Genomic DNA, 21,739 nt, shown 5'->3' with positions numbered 1-21,739 from the left:
AGGATGGGGTTACCTGGGCGGGCCCAGCGGCCCGGGACACCCCCCCCCCCCCCGGGGGCGGGCCGGAGCGGCGGCGGCGGCGGCGGCTGCCGCCCTGGCCCGCGGGACTGGGCTTCTCCGGGGGCCTCCCCGGCCGGGCGCCCCCGGAGGACTTAGGGCCGGAGCCCGCTCCGGGCACGGCTGGCTGCGCGCCGCCTAGCGCGGCCGGGCTAGAGGCGCGGCGACCCAGCTGCCCGGTCCCAGCCCCGGCCTTGGGGACAGGCGGGCACAGCTCCCCCAGCCCGCCGCTTCGGGCACTGCAGCACCGCCCCGGCCGCCCCGCCTCGCCCCCCGCCGGCGCCTCGGAGCCCGACCCCAGCCCGAGCGCGGCGGACCGACCCGAGCGCGGCGGCCCCTGGCGCGCACCCAGCCGCTTGCGCTCCGGGCGCCCGGGGCCGCGCACCCGGGAGTCCGGAGCCACCCGGCCGCCCCCCGCCAGGCCCCTCCCCGCCTCCCGGCCGGCTCGTCCTCTGGCCCAGCCTTTCCCTGGCGCTCACCTCCCTCCAGCCTTCCGGGAGCTGGACGGGGCCTCTCGAGCTTCGGGCAGCTTGCGACAGTGGCCGGAGACTGCGGGAATCCGAAACCTCGTTTCTGGCTAGCCTCAAGTTCTGGGCGCGCCCTAAGCGGCAGGGTCTTGACCAAGCCCCTTAACCTCTGTGGGCCTCTGTTTTCTCACCCGAGAAAGAAGGGTGAGAGAGAAGATCGGAGAGAAGAAGAGCTGGAGACTGCGAGGATAGGAGAAACTCGGGGTGGGGGGTGGGGGTGGGGGGTGGGGTGTCTCTCTTTAGCACACTCGCCAAGTCTTGCTTTGCGCTTTGGTTTTCTGTGCGCTTGTTTTGATTCATCCTCTCCTATCTGGCAGATTCCGACAGCTCAGTGCCCGGCACAGCGTGGGTGGCTGAAGCGTTCCGGAATGAATGAATGAAGGGGCATGGGCTGCAGCCTGTACCTTGCTGGGGCAGAGTGCTCAGTTCCACAGCACGCTAACTCCTAAGCCTTACTCGCCCATCTCTAGGTCATGCCCTCTCTAGGTCTCGCATCTGATTCTGTGTCCCTCACCCTGCCTCAGCTTGAGTCCCACGGTTACTGAGAGCTGGGGGGACCTGTTGTCTCAATGGGAGAACCAAGGCCCAGAGAAAAATCACATCGGTAGGAGCTGGGGACAGAGCCACAGACCAGGCCTACGCCCTCCCCTCTGACCCTGTGCTCTTACTGTTTTAGGAGCGTGAGGCTTGCTGTCACGTGGATGGTCCTGTTTGGATGCTGGGACTGGTGCCCTCCACTCCATGGAGTCTCTGGGGCTCAGCACGAGGACGGGCTCGGTAAATATTTGGTGCTGAGGGTAGGCAGAAGGTGGCGGGGATTTGTGGGGCTGAGCAGGAGTACAGATGAAGGCTCACGTACCATATGTCTAAATATTTGCAAGTTATAAATCAAGCTAACAAAATGTGAAATAAAATATGTCCTATTCTCCTACCTTGACAAGTACACTTTCCCAGCAACCTGGAAGGCCAGCTTTGAATGGAGAATTCTCAGACTCCTCAGACCCTGTGAGGGGCACGGTGGTGCAGGGAGAGGAGACCCCTTCTTTCCCACATCTGCCTTTGGTCTGCCCCGCACATGTGGACAGCTCAGCCTGCACGTGCAAGCCCAGGCCACACCTCCTCTCCCTGCAGAGAGCTGCTCCTTGGCCACCCCTCAGGCCCAGGGGGCTGGGCGTGCCTGTGGTGGGGGTCTGTCCTCACGGGGTGGACCTGGGGAAGAGACCCACCCAGGTGCTGGAGTGGGCTTAGGGCTGTCTGGGCAGGGAATCCCAGAGGCCTGGGTACCTACAGTGTGATCTAGAGAAGGGGGCACAGGCTCCAAGTGGGCATATTCTTTGGGCCCCGTGATCTCTTCTCCCTGTGATGAGAGCTTGGCCGGAGGACCAGAGTTTCAGGGTCCCCAGGGCAGGATCCGCTCTTACCTAAGGGCGGAACTGAATTACTGAACCATTTTGAGCCGACAGAAGTGCTTCCTGGAGTCTCAGCGTGGTAGGGTGGGAAATAGGAATAAGTAATTATTGCTGGGGTGCCTGGGGGGCTCAGTCGGTTAAGTGTCTGCCTCTTGATCTCCGCTCAGGTCGTGATCTCACGATTCGTGAGACTGAGCCTTGTGTCAGTCTCTGTGCTGAGGGCACAGAGCCTGCTTGGGATTTTCTCTCTCTCCCTCTTTCTCTGCCCCTTACCTGCACACACACACTCTCTCTCTCAAATAAGTAAACATTAAAAAAGAATAATTATTGTTCTATAAACAGCAACAGACAAACTATTTTAGGGTGGTCATATGTGTTCCTTCCAAACCCAGACATTTTTAAGAGTGCTCAAGACTCTAACAGGAAGCAGGACCGTGCCTGGCAAACTAGAATGCCTTGTTCTGCTAAAATGTTGAGTGCTCATCTACCAGGCATCCTTCTAAGTGCTTTACGTGGTGTCATTTGTTCAATCCTCAGAGCAAATCTACGAAGTAGGTGCTGCTATTTCCCCATTTTACAGGTGAGGAAATGGCAGTTAGAGAAGTAAATGACCTGCCCAAGGAAAGTGGCGGACCCGGGGCTCCAGAGCCATGTCGTGTGCCTGGGCTCGGGTGTTTGGGCTTGAGTCTCTGTCCCGCAGCGCATGCCCCCTGACTGTTGGGGGAGGGGCTGGCACCCCCCAGTGTCTGTGTCCGTCAGGTGGGGACAACATTACCCGCCTCACCTTCTCCTGGGGCTGCCGGGAGACGCGCACGAAGCAGTGAGTGAGTCCTAGGAGCTGGAAGGAGCTGAGCCGGGGAGGGTGGGAACGGAGGCCCGTGGCCAGAAAGGCCCGCCCTGACTGTGATAAGGGAGAGGAGGAGTCCTCTGGTCTGAGTCAGTGGAAAGTCTTAATGTGAAAGTCTCTTTGAGGAAATGCTCTTCTAACTTTTAAGAACAGCCCAGTGGTGAGGATTTACATACAAGTGACTGAGAAAGTTCAATCATCAATATAGCCCTGTCATGTATAATCGCACGTGATAATAATAGTGAACATGTATCTGGTGCTTCTGATATGACAGCCACTGTGCCACAGAGGCTTTGCTTATAGTAGTAACTCATTTAATTCTGGCCACAGCCTTGGATGTAGAAACCGGTATTCCCATTTATGGGTGGTGAGGCCCAGGGGCTGCCTAAAGTGCTTTAAGATGTATCAACAACCCTACGACGGAGGCACTCTTGTGTTACATATGGAGAAACCGAGGCACAGAGGGATCCGACGGACTCCCTACAGTTCCACGGTTAGGAAGTGGCACAGCCAGGGTTTGGACCCAGGTGGTCTGGGGACGGAATCGCCCACTGACTACACCTTAGGCGTTTCCTTTTCTTTGGTTGAAGAGAACAATTCTTTAACTCTCCATGTGGTCCGGTTTTGGAGTGAGTTATCTTTCCTTACTAGAAAATTCACCAAGGAAGGGAAACCTGGCCAAGTTTTTAATCAGAAAGAATCACATACAGCACGTCTAAAGTATTGCCAGGTCTCGATGAATGGGTCTGAAGCAACGTGGTTGGCTGTTCTCCAGCCCAATCTTAGAAGCATCCAGTAACAGAGTGTCTGGTCAACAGGTGAGTAGGATTTCCAGTCCAGCTCCCCAGATTTTCGAGGTGGAAAAACTGAGGGCCTAGTCTTGGGGTCTAGGACATTTTTAAACCTATGCATGCATTGATCAGGGTGGTAAAAAGCAGAGGGTTCCTCTGCTGACCCCATGGCCTGCACCAGCTCGAGCTTGGCTAGACGGATCTACACAGCTGTCTCCTCTGAGCTGTCCACCTGGTGCCCTGACCAAGAAGGGGCAGGATACCTGATCAGTCCCAGCCAGCCACGCGCGTTTGTGGGGCCCCCGGCACCTCCCTGCCCCTCTCTGGGCCTGCCATTTGCTCCCTAAACTCCCTTCTAGGAATCTAGAGAGGGGGTAAAATGGACTGTCAGTTTCTTGGGAAGCCTGTATTTGCTTCCAGCCCTGCCAGATCTCTTCCCCAATCCGAGCCTCAGTTTTTTCATCTGTGCAGTGGGAGTCATAAGAGATCCTGTGAAGAATCAATGGGATGTGTGTGAAGAATTCTAAGCCTGGGGCTCAGCTTCGCTGAGTGTCGAGTAAGGCGCTTCATCCTGCTCCCTGGTTTAAGCCCAAAGACACACTCGAATGATCTGCGGGTGTGTTTTGCTTGGTCCACCACTGGGACCAACTGTATGTAATCTGTTGACAACATGCCGAGATTGGGAGGTTTCATAGATTGGGATCCCCAGCTTCTCTTGAAAAGTGGGGAGGTTTGGCAACAGGGGTTCCCACATTCTCTGGTGAAGAAGGGTGACCTCTGTACATCTTTAATGGCTCATTCATGTCCCTGCAACCCCCTACGTAGTGCATTGAATCCTTACCATAAGTTATGAACACCCTTATTTGGCCAGCGAGGAAATAGAGGCTCAGAGAGTTGGGATGAGTTACCAAGGTCACGGTGTTAGACGATGATACAGCCAGGACTCCCAGTGAGGACCTCTGTCACTTTCCTCTTTTGGGGCTCTCTTTCCACCCCAGCCACGCTCTGGGTCTGTGGAGAAACCCTAGTTATGACCTGATAGAAGGACTTAGGCATGTGGTGTCAATGCCTATGGGTCCCCCCTTTATCTTCAGACCCCCGGGGCTGTCGAGTTAGCGTCGGGGTCCAGGAATCATCTTGCCTACATATAAGATGATCGTAGCTTAACATTTTTATTTATTATGGAAATGTTCAAATATATACAATGGAAGAAAGTAATAGTATAGTAAACCCCCAGGTACGCATCATCCAGATTCAGCAATGACCAAAACTTGGTTCCATTTGCTTCATCCACTCTTTTTTTGTTTCTCTTTTTCTTTACTGAGTTATTTCAACACGCATTGCAGCTATCTTATCGCGTCACCTGAACACCTCAGTGTAGGTCTCTAAAGCCAGCGGCGTGCTGGGGCCGGCTGGTTCTGGCTGCTCAGAGCCGACCGTGGGCATCTCTTGTCAATTCCGCGTTCCGTGATGTCATGTCGGTAGCCTGAAATCTGCCCCGTGGGAGATCCACACCCCAGAAATCAGCAAACACTACAAAACAGGGCTCCCCTACAATTCTCCACCCCAGAGAGTGGGCGGTTCTACATTCATCAGTGCGCCGCTGTTGGAAACACGTGGACGTTTAAAAAAATTTTTTTATGTTTATTTTTCAGAGACAGAGACAGAGACAGAGAAAGAGAATGAGTGGGAGAGGGGCAGAGAGCGAGGGAGATAGAGAATCCAGAGCAAGCTCCATACTGTCAATGCAAAGCCCAACGTGGGGCTCGAACCCACAAACCGTGAGTGAGATCATGACCTGAGCTGAAGTCTGACGCTCCACTGATTGAGCCACCCAGGCGCCCCTCACATGGACCTTTTCTTACATAACCACTGTGTGATCATCTCAACCACTGAAATTAATGTTTCCATTCTAATCAAATGTCTATGACAGTTTCAAAGTTGTCTGTTTACAGATGGTTTGTCTCATCAGGACTCAGACAAGATCCGCCTCTGACATTTGGTTGTTATGTCTCTTAATTTTTTTTAAATCTAGAGTATATCCCTCCATGCCCACCTGTGGCTTTTTTGTGCCCGTGATTACTGGCCACAGCAGGTTGGCTGCTCCGTTCTGTTGGCTGTATGTTTGTCAGCTGATGTGTTCCTCTTTCCCTTATTTCCTGTCTCTAAAGTCTGAATAGGTTCCGTTCAACTTTTGATGTGTTTGTTTGCTTGTTTGTTAGAGGCGGGCCGGAAGGCTTCAGAGATGGTGCTGCCTTGTATGTGTACCTTTTCAATGCCCCCAGATGATTTGCAACAAATGAGATACGAAGTCATTGAAAAGCATTTTTAAATTTATCACAGCCTTTTGTTATGTTACCATCAACATACACTACAGGTATAGCCACCACGGAAAATCTTTTGCTAGAAGGAAGGGCCGTCCAACTCAGGAAAGCTGGGCCCCTCTGATTGGGCCTCACCAGTCTGGGCAGGTCTTTCTACATTCCGGTCCTTTGGGAGTTCATGCCACGATGCTGTCACTTGGATGGTCAGATGCCCCTACCTGGTGTCTAACCTCAGTCTCTCCTGCTTTCTCTGCCCGGAACCTTGGCATTTCTTCACCTCCCTTCTCTCAGATCTCTTCTAGCACGAGGAGAAAAACGAACCCAAATATCCTGTGGTTCTAGGTTCTGGATCCCATACTTGATGTGCTAATCATTTCACCCTGCAGTGGTTCGAAACTCTATCTACCCCCAGCCCCAGGAGACGCTGTGTATCTCTTCTCCACCCCCCTGAGGGATGCGGGTCCTCACGGAACAGGGCTCGTGGCATCTGGCCTAGGGTCCCTCTGTGCACCCTGGCTCGCAGGTCCGGGGGCTTGTGCACTGACCGGCCTCAGGTTGTGGCTTTGGTCCCCAACAGGGCTCCTGCTCTTGCCTATCCTTCCCGCCCTTCCTGTCTGGATCGAATCCTGGAGGCTGGTCCCCCTCTACCTTTGTCCTCTTGTCTCCTCCTGACTCCACTCACTGACTCGGCTTGGAGCTTGCTCCTTCCTTCCAGAAACGGACCTGTGGACACAAACAGTGGCTGAGCATTCTGCTTGAATCTTGAAGATGGCTTGAGCTAAGAGGTTCCCTTTGGGAAGCGGAGCTGTGTCTGGGGAACACGGAAGCATCTTATGTGCTATGCCTCACGCCAGGAGTTTGAGCCCGAGCCTGTGTTGAAGCCACCGTCAGGACCCAACCTAGGAAATGAGCTCTTCAGGCTGGCAAGGCCCTGTCAGACCATCCCTTACCCAGGCAGGAGGGTGGGCGGTGTGAACTTGACTTTTCCTCAGAGGTAATTTGCGTTACCTACATACAAGGCCTCAGACACCTGTGATGCTGCAGTCTCAGAGAAAGAAAAAGCCTGACCTGTAAGAAAATATTCAAGGGAAGTTAGAAGAGGCATTCTGTTAAGTTCGTGGAAACAAGGATTTTGACCGGCGGTGAAGAATGACTGCATACGGCACCAGATTGCTCTTGAACGTTTATCTTCTTGACTTGTTTTTATCAGAACCTTCAAAGAATGGGTTGTTAAACTGCTTTAATAGAGGACTTAATTTTCTTTAACATTCCCGGTTAGAACTAGTGATGTTAATTTGTTGTTAATTTCTCATGCTTATAGCCGAAATCCAAGGAGGACAAAGAAGGAAAATAATACAGGAAGCTCCCAGTGCTGTTTTCTGTCAGCAGCAACCTGCCCTCATGTTGGGGAGGCACAAGCAAAGGCCCTGGGGTCAGCTAGCCTTGGGCTCTGACCCAGGTCTATCCCTCATTGGTCTTGTGCTTTTAGCAAATCTTCTCATCTGTCCCTCTGTCTCTGCTCCACCTCCCCTCTGGGCCTTTGCATGTGCTGTTTTCCCCTGCGGGGGCTGGGGGGGGGACGGTAGAAATGCACCTCAACCAGTCCTTTACTGAGCTAATTTCCTCAAGATTCAGCTTACATATCACTTCCAAGAAGACTTCCTTGGGCTCCTGGTTACATATTGTCTGTCAGCCCTCTGGACTTTTTCTTTGAAGCACTATCAACCTAATCAAAATGATTATTAAAGAGTTATTTGTCAAATTGTGTGGTGTATCTCTTCCCACGATTTATCATCTCCAAGAGGATAAAGATCATGCTTTTTTTCACTGGTGTGTTCCCACCGCCACAGAATGTTGGATAAAGAAATGAAGTGCAATTCTTCAAGCCTCAGTTTCTTCATCCAAAAAATGGGCCTATGACTATCTTTCTTTTGAATGGGAATAGATACATCTGACAAATATTAGTTTCTTTCCTATCCTTACTCCTTGCAAAAGAAAAAAAAAAGAACAATTTAGAGGAAATAAATGTTATTTTGAATTGTTAAGCCTGAAAAACCCGTAACTTGGGGTGCCTGGATGGCTCAGTCGGTTAAGCGTCCGACTTCGGCTCAGGTCGTGATCTCTCTGTTCTTGGGTTCGAGCCCCGCGTCAGACTCTGTGCTGACAGCTCTGAGCCTGGATCCTGCTTCGGATTCTGTGTCTCCCTCTCTCTGCCCCTCCTCCACTCTCACTCTGTCGGTCTGTCTGTCTCTCTCTCTCTCAAATAAATACACATTAAAAAAAATTTTAAAAACCCCGTAACTTAAGAGAGCACACACAGCATTGAAATTATAATTGTGGAATGTTTGAGATGTGCCTGGTTTCTGCCGCAGGATGAACTAAATGACTCCCTTAGGGCCTGGGGTGGAGAAGCACGTTCTCCTGGGGATGAGAGAGCGGCTTTGCCTGGGGGTGCAGGGCCCAGGGCTGGGCCGAGGAGCCCAGGAGAGTTGTGGGGGTTCCATGCCACCCTGGGAGTGGCTTCTAAGCTTCCCTTGGGCTCTGCGGGGGCAGATGGGATGGCCCAGAGCACCTGTTCTCCTCCGCTGCTCAGAGGAGACTTCCTGGTGAAGGGGGACACCTAAGTTCAGGCCTGAAGGGTTGGTCAGGTTAGCTTGGCGAGGGATGAGAGGAAAAATATTCTAGCCTAAGGGCACAACGTCTGCATCAGCCTGGTGGCGAGGTGGCTGGGCACGTAGGAGGATGAGAGAAGTTCAGGGGGGTGGGTGGGCAGAGAAACAGGGGTGGGTGGGTCCTGTGACGAAGCTGGAGGAGGGCAGCAGGGGCCAGGGCAGCTCAGGGGATGCTGTGTGCACGTGTGTGCACGTGTGTGCACGTGTGTGTGCATGTATGCGCACGTGTATACGTGTGTGTGAGGGGGCAGCACCCTCGGCTTCCAGCCAGGAGCCATGCACACAGATGCCCGGCCGGCACCCGCACACATGCAGACACCCCGGCACTGGAGTGTCAGAAACCCGCCAGGGCCAGAGCAGCTGCTTCTAAATCAAGGCCAGGGGCAGCCGAGGGGCCCGCTTGGGTTTGGTGGCTTTGCCGTATGGGCTGACGGGGGCTGGGGCTGAAGGGGGGCTCTCCATTAGGGATTCTGGGCCAGAGTGAGCCTGGCTCGTTTGGGGAAGTTTATTTTGGAAGCTGGGATGATGCAAAATTAAGCGGGGAGGAAAAAATAGATGAGGCGGCGGTGAGGGTCTGTCTGTGGCTGGCGGGGCTGAAAGTGTCCCGCTAGAGGAGCGTTGTTGGGTAAACAGATGGGGGTGGCAGCTTTTCTGTATGTCCGCTATAAATATCCCACAGTTTGGCCGCCCCTGCTGGGGTTTCCTGGCATCGCGGGTGTGGAGATCAAGGTGCAGACACAGGGCACTTCCGGGAGCAGCAGAGGGCGGCCAGGGCACTGCTCAGATCTCAGTCCCCCGGGAGGCGGTGTGGGCACCGAGGTCTGAGGCTGAGGCCCTGGGCGGGGGCGGGAGGTGCTCCCTCACTGCTAGCAGGCCGTGGATGTCTGGTGAGCCCCATTAGTCTAGGAGCCTCGGTTGCCTCACCTGTGAGGTGTGGATGAGGATATGAGGCAAGGGGAGCGTCACTCCTGGTCCCGCGATGGGCTCCAGATACTCAGAAGTGCTCTGTCCATGGTCCAACCTCTTAGTTTCTGGGTGACCTGGGTGAGTTCTATCATCTCCCGGAGTCTCCATCCCATCAAAAATAGAGGGGAGGGGGCGTCTGGGAAGCTGAAAAGGAATTGTGGGAATGGACTGCAGCGCGAGAGTATTTCAGAGCTAACTGCGGGCCAGGCTGGAGCCCTCCCACCGTCCCCTGCAGCCCCCGGGGACCTCTGTCATCTTTACAACACTGTAGCACTTCGTAATAATGGTGAGGGTGATGGTACCAGCCATGCCCACTGCTGGCCTGTGATGATCCAGGGACTTGGCAAACTAGGTTATCTAAACTCGTTGTGGCAGGTTATCTTCCCAGCCACCCCATCCTACAGGTGAAGAACCCAAGGCCCAGAGGGAAGGGGTTGCCCACAAGCTCCTTCGTCCAGCCAATATGTATTCAGTGAAGATCAGCCCCGTGCCAGGGCCCAGTCTAGTTACTGGGGATTTAGTGGGTCCCTGTGTCCATGGATCTCACGGCCCAGTGAGGAGAACGGACTAACCATCAGTTAAGGAGGGATACGCAGGCAAGCATCTAGCATCTAGGATGGCCTGGGACCTCCCTTTCTCCTGAATCTTTAGTGGCTGTGTTCGGGCTCCTCCTAGGACCGAGAGATTGCTGTCACCCAGTCATCGGCAGCGCTGGCCCGGAAGGGGGCAGCTGCCTGCTGAAATGAATCAGGAACAAATCAATCGGTTCTCCAAAATATCGCCTGAACACTACTCCGTGAAGACGTGTGCTAGCTTCGGTGGGCCTCGGGCTGATCGGGTGGCTGGGGAGAAGTGCATGAAAGCCTCGTTGGTACGCATCCGGACGACGTGCCATGATGGAGAAAACATTCCCATGCCTTCCCAGAGCCCAGTGAACTAGGCAGGGCAATGGTCACCCCCATTTTACAGATTAGGGAGCTGAAGTTCAGTGAGGTTAGGTGACTTTCCCAAGGACACTCAGCCAGGATGCGGTAGGGCAGGGCCTAGAACACAGGACTGCCCTACTTCGAAGCCTGTGCTTCCTCTGTAGATGGGGAGGGGCCCTGGGCAGTGGGAGAGAGGTCTCAAGGGCCCTGAACTGCCCTACAGACCCACGTTGGCATGTCAAGCTCAGCAGTGGTGCTTCGGCCAAGAGAGGGGCAGGCATTTTACCCTTGCCTCTCATGTTCCACTATGAAGTCACCTGCCTGTAGTCTGCAGGTGGAGGGGACAGAGTTTCTGGACACCCAGCTCTGTCCTTTACAAGCTGGGCCCTGGGAAACCACTCATTATCCCTGAGCCTCAGTTTCTCTCTGTGAATGCAAGGGTTGGACTTGGTAATCTCTAGAGAACATTTCAGCTCAGACACCCCATACTTCTCCAGGGTGCCCCGTGGCCTGTCTTTGGGCCCAAGAGGGCGTAGTTGGGAGCAAGGGTTTGACTGAGACAGGACCAGGCAAGACTTACGCTACAGCCCCCAGGGGGGCTTGGGCTCATGCTGATTCCAAAGTGTCCACTCAGAGTGAGCAGGGCCGGGGAGCTGAGGAGTGAACGTGTCCCCTTGGGCTCTGGGCACCCTGGATTGAGGAGGTGAAGCCAGGGCCTTTACTGTTTCCCCTCCCCACCCAGTCCCCATCCCACTGACTCTGGGACAGTGCTCCCAGGCTGCCAGAGGGAAGCACGGCACATGTGGCAGCATTAGGGTCGCAAATATCCAGGTTCTCCTCTTGCCAGATCCGTGGTGGGAATGCACTGCCCTCTCCCTTAAAGCTGGGGATGGCCATGTGACTGGCTTAGGCCAATGAAATGTGATGGCAATCAGCAACTGGCAGGGCGGTGGTGGCTTGGACCCTGAGTGAGGATGTAGAGAAGAGTCCCCACCACCAGCATGCAGTGTGAACCAGAACTAAACCTTTGCTGCTCGAAGCCACTGAGGTTTGGGGGTTGTTTGTTACTGTGCCATAACCCAGTACATCCTGACTAGAGTGCAGGGCAGGTGGATGGGACAGCAAGAGAGACGGCAGCCTTGGGGTTAACTAATCGGTCTTTCCTTCTTCCTTTTATTTTACATATGTTTATTCATCCATCCATCTGTCTGACCATCTGCCCATCCATCAGCCATCCTTCTGTCTGTTCATCCATCCATCCATCCAGCCATTCAACCATCCAACCATCCATCCATCCATCCATCCATCCATCCATCCATCCATCCAACAATCCATCCAAGCATCCATCCATCCATCCATCCATCCATCCATCCATCCATCCATCCAACAATCCATCCAACCATCCAGCCATCCAACCATCCAACCATCCATCCATCCATCCATCCATCCATCCATCCATCCATCCAACAATCCATCCAACCATCCATCCATCCATCCATCCATCCATCCATCCATCCAACCATCTATCCACCCATCTGTCCAACTACCATACATTCATCTATTCATCCATCTGTCCACCCATCTGTCCACCCAAAGATTCAAACATAGGTCGGTTTGACCATGAAGACCAACCTTCTCTGTTGTGCCAAGATGCTTCTTTGGAGAAGACACACCCTTCTATCTGCCCGAATTGTCTCTGTCCACAGAATCTGCTCAACTCTTCCTCTTCCAAGAAGCTTTCCCTGACCTGCTTCCAGCCATAGTCAGGATGTCCAGGTGGCTACAAAGGCCCACGGAGCCCCGATCACCAGGGCTGGCCTATAGATGTATTGACCGAGTCACATTCTGGAGGCATAACTGCACTTCTCCCAGAGAGAACTGAGGCATCATGGGATTTGCTAGTGGTAGTGGTCTTGGGACCTTGATTGCCCCAAATGGCCCCAAGTTCACATATCCAGGGACCTTCATCCTTGGTAGGCCTCGTGTGCCCATTTTGGGCTTGGCACATGTGATGACCCTAGAAACGTGCTCCTCAAATCTCAGGCCCACTCTGGGCTCCTCCAGAGTTCAGAGCAGCCTTGGGATCAACCTTGAAACCCAGGTCTTATTTTGCAAAAAAGGAGGAGGAGCCATCAATGTAGGGGAAATTGGATTTTGGTGAAATTGTCAAGAGCCGGTTGGTTAGGGGAGCCAGTTAGGCCTCTGCTATTTCTTCTCAGGTCTCTCTGGCTGGTCTCGATGAAGTACCAAGGGAGCAGAGACTGCCTTCGATGGCACTGCCTTAGATGGCCTGGTAGCAAATGCCCGGACTTTGCAGGTAGGCAATGGGGTTCTGCGTGGTCCCTGACTGAGCAGAAACATCACATCTCTGAGCCTCAGTTTTCACATCTGTAAAATGGGGATTTCCTCAGCTTAAAGGGTTGGTGCAGAACACGATGGGGTAGTGAAAATGTGTGCGGTACTGGGCGTAAAGTAGGTGTGCAGTAAATTGTAGTTACCACCAACAGTGCTATGCTGGGGCCGGACTGAACCTCGCTTACTAATGTACAGGGATTTGACGTCAGGCATGAGGGTGGTGGTGATTATATTAAGTCCAGTCCCTCTTGTGGAGGAAGCTTAGCCTCTGGGTTAAACGTTGGGATCAGGATCAAGGGCACAATTCAATTTACATTTGTTAGGGAAAGGGAATTATTCTTTTCTAAAACTCCTACTGTGTGCCAGGTGCTGAGATGAGCAGAGTATGTGCATGATTCCTTGGGAGCCTTGCATAGGCTCTAAGAGGGATCATTAGCTCCATTCTACAGATGGTACAACTGAGGCTCAGAGAGGCCAAGGGATTGGTCAAGGTCATACAGCAAATAAAAGGTGGAGCGCAGATTCTCCCCCAAGGGCCGATGGAAGGAGGCAGGAAGTGGGCCGGGGGGCAGCAGGTGGTAATGGCACTGGGGAGCTGGCAGCCTGCTCCCAGCACCTCATCTGTCCCCACAGGGCTCTTTTCTCTCTCTCAGCCCCTCACCAGGGCCACCGCCACCTTCATTCTGGAGCGCACATCTCTCGGTCTTGTCAGGGCACAGAGTCAGCCTGAGGACCCTGCACTTGATTTAGGCTACAGTCCCCAGGCCCGGGAAGGGAGACCCGCCAACTGGCAGAGCCAGACCCAAGAACATGGGCTCCGATCCCCTGCCCAGGGTCCCTCCCTCTGCAGAACTACCAGGAGGATCCCATTGCCCCACTAGTTGGTTTCCATGGGAAATGGGAACCGATGATCTGAAATCAGAACCGTCCAGAACAATTTCGGACACACAGCACAACTCAACCGCACAGAGACTTCCTTCCTTCACTCTCTGTGTCAGGGACCATGTGTTGCTTCTTCCAGGAGCGGGGACGCTGGACCATGCTTAACCCAAATGCCCAGCGCTCGTATCAGGTACGGCGGCACCTGGGCAGGGTAGCGGCTTTGGAGCGCGAGGACATTCTGGCTTCCCTCCTTCCTCCTCCATCATGGCCTTCAGGAAGCTGACCAGAGCCCATGCACCAGGCCGGGCCTCCTCAGAAGACCGTTTCTGTGCCTTCCTGTTGCGGTTTGGACTTTGGAGAAATGCTCCGGCCTTGAACTCATCGAGGGCCGGCCCCATGTGAAGCTTGAAGTTTGTTCAGCCGTTTTGGGCTCCTGGTGGCGGGGAGCTCGGCCTTAAGCAAAGTCCAAGCTGACCGCAGGTTTCCAGGGCGACTCTGGAGTGGACAGGCCTATTTATATGTGGTGGGCATTATATCACCACTTCCCCCTACACTTCGTTTGTGAAGGTTTTTCTCCAGGGGGAAGAAGCCTGGCCTTCTCTCCACCATCACCCTTGCTCTTTCTGGCCCCTCAAAGTAGGGAGGCCGACGGGACCAGGTAAGGGAGTGCCGTGGGGGTTAGGGTGCTGGGCGCACACACACCTGGCTTTGAATCCTTTTGGTCTCAGCTCACATGTCACCTCCTCCCAGAGCCCTTCCCTGACCACTCTGCCCCTCACAGTATTTACCACTATCTCATCATCTGTTCACTTGTCTCACTCTCTGTCCCCATAAGATGTGGCCTTCATCACAGATTCGTCCTCAGTACCTAGAGCAGTGCCAGGGACACAGTAGGTACTCAAGAAAAGTTGGCTGAGTAAATATAGGAAGGAGGTAGCTCCCTCCGACAGTGTTCTCAACTTCAAGGGGCATCAGAGCCCCAGGGCGCCTGCTGACTGATGCTGACTTGGGGCCCTGCCGCAGAGAACCTGATTCAGTGGGTTCGGGGAAGGCAGGATTCTGCAGCTGGTCCGGGGGCCACCCCTTGGGCGATACGGGCTCCGGAAGCCTGGGCCTCAATGGGGCCCAGAGCATGGCAGGGCTGGTGCTGAGCTGTGGGTCCGGCTCTCTGAACACCTGCCCCGGGGGTCTCGGGAGGGGGCCGGACAGCAGGAGGGGCCTTGGGGCCTCAGGTGCGGGTATCAGAAGGTGGACGCCGAGGGGAAGCCAGCCTCTCTCCCCACAGGCATTTGTATCATGGATCTCACCTTCTTATAATTCTTTGGTATCTCTTCCCTCTGCTAGACTGTAAGGGTCCGGAGGGAGGGGATCCAGTCGGTACCTAACTGCCCTGAGACTGAGGCAGGTGAGGCCCTGACCTTGACCCCGGGCCCTGTTCTGGTCCTCTTTGGCCTGCACTCCACCCCAGCGGCCAAGGGGACGAGCGCACCCAGAGCTCAGACCACACCCCCTCACAGTCCATCTTCCTTCCACAAGCCGCTCGCCCTGCCCTGTCCCGGAGGCCTGAGCCCGCTCCCAGGTCTATGCGGGGCCCCTTCCCTGGGCCGATGCTCCCGAGGTGGACGTCACCACAGGTGTGAGCACTGCCAGGCCCAGGCGGCCACGGAGCAGATGCTCGGGGAGCAAGGACAGAGGTTGCACGTGTGGGCTGGGGGTCCACGCGCGAAGCCCGGCGCGGGAGGAAACGGGGACAGGCCTGAGGGCTGCAGCCCTCGGTCTTGTCCTGGTCCCATTGCCAGGGCCCACGCGGGGCCTGGCGCCTGGCTCAGCCTTTCCTTCCTTCTCCCCCGGCCTCCCTGCTTCAGGGCTGCAGCCTCCTTAGAAAGCAAGCGGGGAACTGGGGGTGGAGGATGCAAATGCGTCATTTCCTCCCCATGTGTGCTCATCATTAGGGCCTGCCGCCGTGCCCAGGCTGCCTCAAGTTTCCATGCCTAACCCTCAAGGTGTCCAGGGGGTTAGGTAATGTTTTCCCCAGCCTGTGACGCTCAGAGAGGTGAGGCGACTCATCCGAGGCCACACAGCTGGTAGAACACCCTCCGTCGGTGACTCCAAAGCCAGTGCTCCTAGGCTGGGGGAGCCTGTGTTTTAGGAAACGGCAAAACTCTGGGGAGTAGGGTGGGTGCATGTGCTGACGCCGCAGGCCTGTTTCTAGAATGGCGAAGGGGTGGGGGGCGGAGAAGTGTGGGCATAGCTCCAGAGGGCAGTGCACAGGTCAGGGACAGGCCCAGTCACACAGGAAGATGTCAGCAGGGTCGAAGGACACTTGGGGGCCCTTCAGGCCCTAAAGCCACCATCAGACCTCCCAGAGCCTCTGCAAATAAACACCAAATTAGTAAAAGGGGCTGGCTGGACTAGTTCAGCTCAACCCCCCGGGGCTCCCTCCCAGCCAGGTGACTAAAAGCAGGTGGTCCCTAGAGGCAGGACTCACCACTGGGTGAGACAGGGCTCTTGTAGCCTAGAGTCCCCTCAGGAAAGGGCTGAGCCCTCGGTGTCCCCTCGGGAAAGGGCCACGTCCCCGGCCTGGGCTCCTCAAGTCAGCGTTTAATCACGTGCCAGGCACCACGCTAACTTTGTTGTCACAACAGCACAAAGAGGTGGCGACAGTTATTATCCTCATGCTGCATAAGGAGACACCGAGGCTCAGAGGGATGAAGCGTTTTGCTTGAGGTCACAGAGCTGCAAGTGGTGGGGGTGGGGTTGGCCTCTTGTCTCTCTGACTCCAGAGCCTGAGGGCTTGTCCTCTCCCATCCATCCGGGGTTGGCCAGAAACCTTGGGCAGTGTGGCCGGAGGGACAGGAAGAGGTGAGATCTGACTCCCGCTCCCCCGTGGCTCCTAGACAGAGCAGAAGGGGAGTGTGTGGCCCGCCCGGGCTGCGGGGAACTGGGGTTGGCGGGGAGCGGCGAGGGTAGGGAACTCAGCCTGGCAATGCCAGCTCTTTGCAGGAAGCACCTTCGCTTGCCTGGCTAGGCTGTGGGCAGAGGGCAGCTGTGTGGGATGCCCGCTGCCACAAGCCGGACATGGTTTCTAAGGGCAGAGGGTAAACAGTCGCTTTGGCTTCTTGGGTGTGCACCTGGGGTGACGGGTCAGCCCTGGAATATTCCGGGAAGTGGAGGAGAGCAACCAGAGGCCTTGGGTTCTCAGAGTGAGGAGGAAGGCGTGAGCTGGAGGGCCCCAGAGGAGTCACAGCAGCGGGCCAGAGTCTCCTCTTCAGGGAGGAGGGTCCTGGAGTCAGGACGTCAGGGAGCCTCGTGCTTGGCCAAGCTGGCCGTGTCTGCGCGACGGGAGAGAAAGAGGGCACCACGTGTCTCAGTAATCATTCCTCCTTTCTGGTCCCGTACTGTGCGCTGTCCACCTTCCAGTTCATTCACCACCCAACAAAGAGTAAGCGAGCAGGCTCTGGGCGAGGCCTTGGGGTGCAGCGCTGAGTGCGACAAGCTCATAGCCCTCACCTCCACGGAACTTCAGTCTAGAAACGTTGTCCTGGCCTGCTCTCATCTGTCGTTTGTGAGGTGAAGGCAGTTCGGCAAAACACAACAGAGCACGGGAGTGGGGTGGGAGGACCACACGATAGGGAGGACTCTCAGGCACTGCAGGCTCCGGGGCAAAAGAACATCGTCAGGACCAGCTGCTGGCTCTCTCTCCTGGTTCTACTCTGGCTGGGGCTTCATTCGCGTCTGGGCGTTCTCCACGGGGGACTGAAGATGCCTGCCCCAACCAGCGTCCCCGTACTCCCCCTCTGCTATCGACACCCATATACCCAATCTTAATCTGGATTCACCTCTGGGATCATTAGATGGGGGAGAGGGATTGTTCTCCTGAGGAAGAGGCAAAAACAGTGTGCCCGTGACTCAGGAGACAGGTATTCAAAGGCCAATCCAGCCAATACTAATGTAATTATAATTGTGACCTGGTGCCACAAAGAAGTACAGGGTGAGATCAGTAAATGGGAGAGTCTGATCTGGTTGGAGAAATCAAGGAAGGCTTCCCTGAGGAAGTGGCCTTTGAATAGGGATTGGGTGCATAAGCAGGAGTTAACTGGCTAAGGATGGGGAAGAGAGTGCTGAGCAGAGGGAACAGTGCAGGTGTGAGGTTGGGCGGCCCCAGGGAGAGGGCAAAAGATGATGGACAGGGTGGTGGGTTCTGCCCACATGGGTCTCTTTGTGCAGGTGATAGTAGCAATTTTGGAGTTTCCTTGAGAGCAACAGGAAGCCGCTGGAGAGTTGTAACTGGGGCCGGCATCATTGATTCTGTAACAGCGTCTCTGGCTGCACCATGGAGAACGGGTTGAAGGGGCCAGGGACCAGTTGGTTGGCTACCCTAGTTGTCCGGGCAGGAGACGATGGTGGCTTGAATGAGGAAAGCGACACAGGAAACAGAGTCAGGTGCATGGGTTTGAAATACATTTTGGAAGTAAAATGAATAGAACTGGGTACCGGAGTGGATGGGGGTGGGGGGTGATGGGGAGAGAGAAACACCTCAAGGATGGTTTCCAGCTTTCTGGCTCGCACAGCAACCCACAGAGTGGGGAGTGAGGATTTCTGGCTCTCATTTAACAGCTCTGGAAGCCGAGGCTCTGAGGCAGGAGATGACTTACCCAAGGTCGTACAGCAGGTGGGTGGCCGAGCCCAGATTCCAACCCGGGTCTGTCTGTCATCAAAACCCATGTTCTTGAAGGAGACATGAACAGACACTTCTCAAAGAAGACATCCAGATGGCCAACAGACACATGAGAAGATGCTCAACGTCACTCATCATCAGGGAAAAACAAATCACAACCACAGGGAGATACCACCTTGCACCTGTCAGAATGGCCAAGATCAAAACCTTAAGAAACAACAAGAGTTGGCGAGGATGTGGAGAAAAAGGAACACTCATGCACTGTTGGTGGGAACGCAAACTGGTGCAGCCTCTCTGGAAAACGGTATGGAGTTTCCTTGAAAAATTAAAAATAGAACTACCCTATGTTCCAATAATCACATTACTGGGTATTACCCAAAGAATATGAAAACACTAATTCAAATGGGTACATGCACCCCCCCCCCATGTTTATTGCCACATTATTTACAATAGCTAAATTATGGAAGCAGCCCAGTGATAGATGAATGAAGAAAAAAAGATGAGGCATATATACACAATGGGATAGTATTCAGCCATTATAAAGAATGAAATCTTGCTCTTTGCAATGGTGTGGATGGAGCGAGAAAGTAATATGCTAAGCAAAATAAGTCAGGCAGAGAAAGACAAATATCACAGTGATCTCAGTCGTATGTGGAATTTAAGAAGCAAAACAAACGAATCAAGAGGGGAAAAAAGAGACCAAAAAGCAGACTCTTAACAGGAGAGAACAAACTGGTGGTTACCAGCAGGGAGGTGGGTGGGGAGGTGGGGGAAACAGGTGAAGGGGATTAACAGTACACTTCTCGTGATGAGCACCGAGTACTGTGTGGGCGTGTTGAATCACTATGTTGTACACCTGAAGCAGATATAACACTGTGTTAACTATAATGGAATCTAAAAAAAATAATAACCCCATGTTCTTCTCCATGATTCTCTCTCTGCCATTAAGGTCTCTTCTATTAAGGCTTTGGGAAACGAGTGGCAGATTTAGAGAAGCTTGGGGAGCCCAAGCTCCCCTGCTAAGGGAACACCCACAATGAGTTGCTTGAGGGTTCTAGAAAGTCCGCAGCCAAGAGCCCAAGTCAGAGGGCCGGTCAGAGAACAGCCTAGGGGAGGGTGACTCAGGAAGGACACTAGCCTCTTTGACCTATAAAGAAAGGGGTGTGTGTGTGTGTGTGTGTGTGTGTGTGTGTGTTTAGCCTGGGGAATCTCAGTGTCTCAGGACAAGCAAAGAATCTGGAGTCAGGCCTGGAGGTTCAATCTTGGCCCCGTGACTTCTGAGCTCTCTCTCAAACACTCAGTTTCCTTGCTTGTAAACTGATGTCCACAATCCCTAACTTGTAGGGTGATTGCAAGACTGAGACGAAGCCATGGAACTGAGAAGGGGTCCGTAAATCGGAGCTGTTACAATTCTTCTATGCTAACCTTGGGGTTTGAGTGGTACTGAGAGAGTCAAGCAGGTTTCCCTGTCTGGGATTCTAGGCTGGGAAGTCCCAGAGGTGGGGATACTGCCGACAAATGCCCAGAGCACATGGAAGAAGTGGTGGGGACCAGTGCTAGCCTGGGGACCTTGAGCTGGTACCCTTATTCTCCACGGCTCAGGAAACTTGTTCTTCTCCAGGAAGCCTCCCCAGCATACCCCAACCCATGCGCTCCTGCGTTCCTGCAGACTTGATTGCTCGGTGGACCTCAGTGGACAAGGCTGTCTTCTTGCTGAGCTGACCTTCACGAATGACCACTCGGCCCCCAGAAAGTGAGACTCAGTAGAGTTGCCCAACCAGCTGAGTGACCTGGAGTAACTTAACCTCACTGTCCCTCTGTTAACTCAGGGATCCAGAGGAGATAAGACCATCTTTCCCGGAGTGTGTTTAAGGATTCAATGAGGTAATGCATGTGAAATGCCTGACACAGCCATAAAGAGCGCTTCCTGATGGGTTATCATCATAGATTTGTGTTTGTCTCCCTTTCTAGGCCAGGAGCCTCACGGAAGGTAGGGATTATACCTCCGTGACTTCTGGTGCTCAGAGCCTGGAAGGATGCCTGACACACAGTCGGTGCTCAGTGAAGGCCTGTTGAAGAACTGTACTTCCCTTCTTGGTGTCCCCAGCAGCACCTTGCAGGCGACGGAGATTCAGGATGGGGTAAAGCTTAGGAAGATGGTTCTGGGGATCAGATAGATTTTGGGTCCATACCCTTCCTCTGACTCATAACAGGCATGATACTTTAAGTCACTCCACTTAATCTGCTTTCTTCTCTGCAAAATTGGATTAAAAGGCCACCTCCCAGGGTTCTGTGATGATTCACTAAATCATGTAACTCATGCGTGTGCAGTGTTTAATGCAGTTCACGATGGGAGCTGTAATTATGATGATCAATGATTAACTCCCATGTATGCGGCTGCCCAGTGCAGTGGGCCTGTGTGGGTGGCTTTCCCGGGATCTTTCTCCTCCCTGCCCCCTGCCCTTCTGGATAGCCTTGATTTTGATTTGGGGAGCCATGCATCTCCAGCGACTGACCCTGCTTCTGTACCAGGCAGAACTGGGGCTAAGTCAGTAAGCGCATTTCAACCCCCTGGCTCAGTGACTGGTTTACAGTTGGGCGTGTAACCCATACATGTCACATCAGAGTGAACCTCAGGACTTTTGCTGGGGATTCTGGGACAAAGATGGTTCTCTGATACTCTGCTGAGCACAAATGAGTTGATCTTTGTCTTGGTAACCGCTGGCACACGTCTTGAGACTATAGATAGGGAAGCCAGTGTTGAAAGAGACAAGTTGAGTGAGAGAAAGAAACTGGGCCCTTACTGGCACTGTTAAGCTGCTGGATCAAGCTTTTCCTGAAGGACTTTTTTAAAAAAGTGAGCCAATAAATTGCCTTTATTATGTATGGCTATTTGAATTGGGTTTTCTGTTCCTAGTAACCAAAATCATCCTTACGGATACAACCCATACATTTCTCCACCTTGTGTAGCTGTCACTTCCTTTCTGTGGGTGGGGTGACATCGGCTCAGGCCACATTTCCTCCATGAGCACATGGACTCTGTGAGAACCAGCTGACGCTGCTGCCTGTCGGAAACCAGACCACCCAGGAGCCTAAAGATTATGGAAACATAAAGAAAACCAGAGCAGGGAAAAATCCAAGTGAATGCTTCCAGAATAACCAAAAAGTTAAAAAAAAAAAAAGTGGTGGCAACTCTCTAATAGCAAAATAATTGACCACTACCCTCCTGATGGAAGAGGGCGTATCCCCATCTAAGCCACCTGAAGGGTGTGTCGTCTTCGTAGGGCATATTCGTTGCTTCCGGC

At 53.8% G+C, this 21,739-nt stretch overlaps 1 long non-coding RNA gene across 1 annotated transcript; it reads left to right on the top strand.

Moving 5' to 3' along the window:
* The first annotated feature begins 821 nt into the window (after positions 1–821).
* LOC128775892 (uncharacterized) lies at positions 822–21,394 on the top strand. Its single transcript, XR_008420851.1, has 3 exons — positions 822–1,361; positions 18,492–18,738; positions 20,056–21,394. It is a non-coding gene; the product is annotated as an uncharacterized LOC128775892 (long non-coding RNA).
* The last annotated feature ends 345 nt before the right edge of the window (positions 21,395–21,739 follow it).

The sequence above is a fragment of the Panthera pardus genome, unplaced genomic scaffold (assembly GCF_024362965.1).
Source record: "Panthera pardus isolate Hobbes unplaced genomic scaffold, ASM2436296v1 HiC_scaffold_11, whole genome shotgun sequence".
NCBI lineage: Eukaryota > Metazoa > Chordata > Mammalia > Carnivora > Felidae > Panthera > Panthera pardus.
This window is presented reverse-complemented; position numbering and strand designations above follow the sequence as displayed.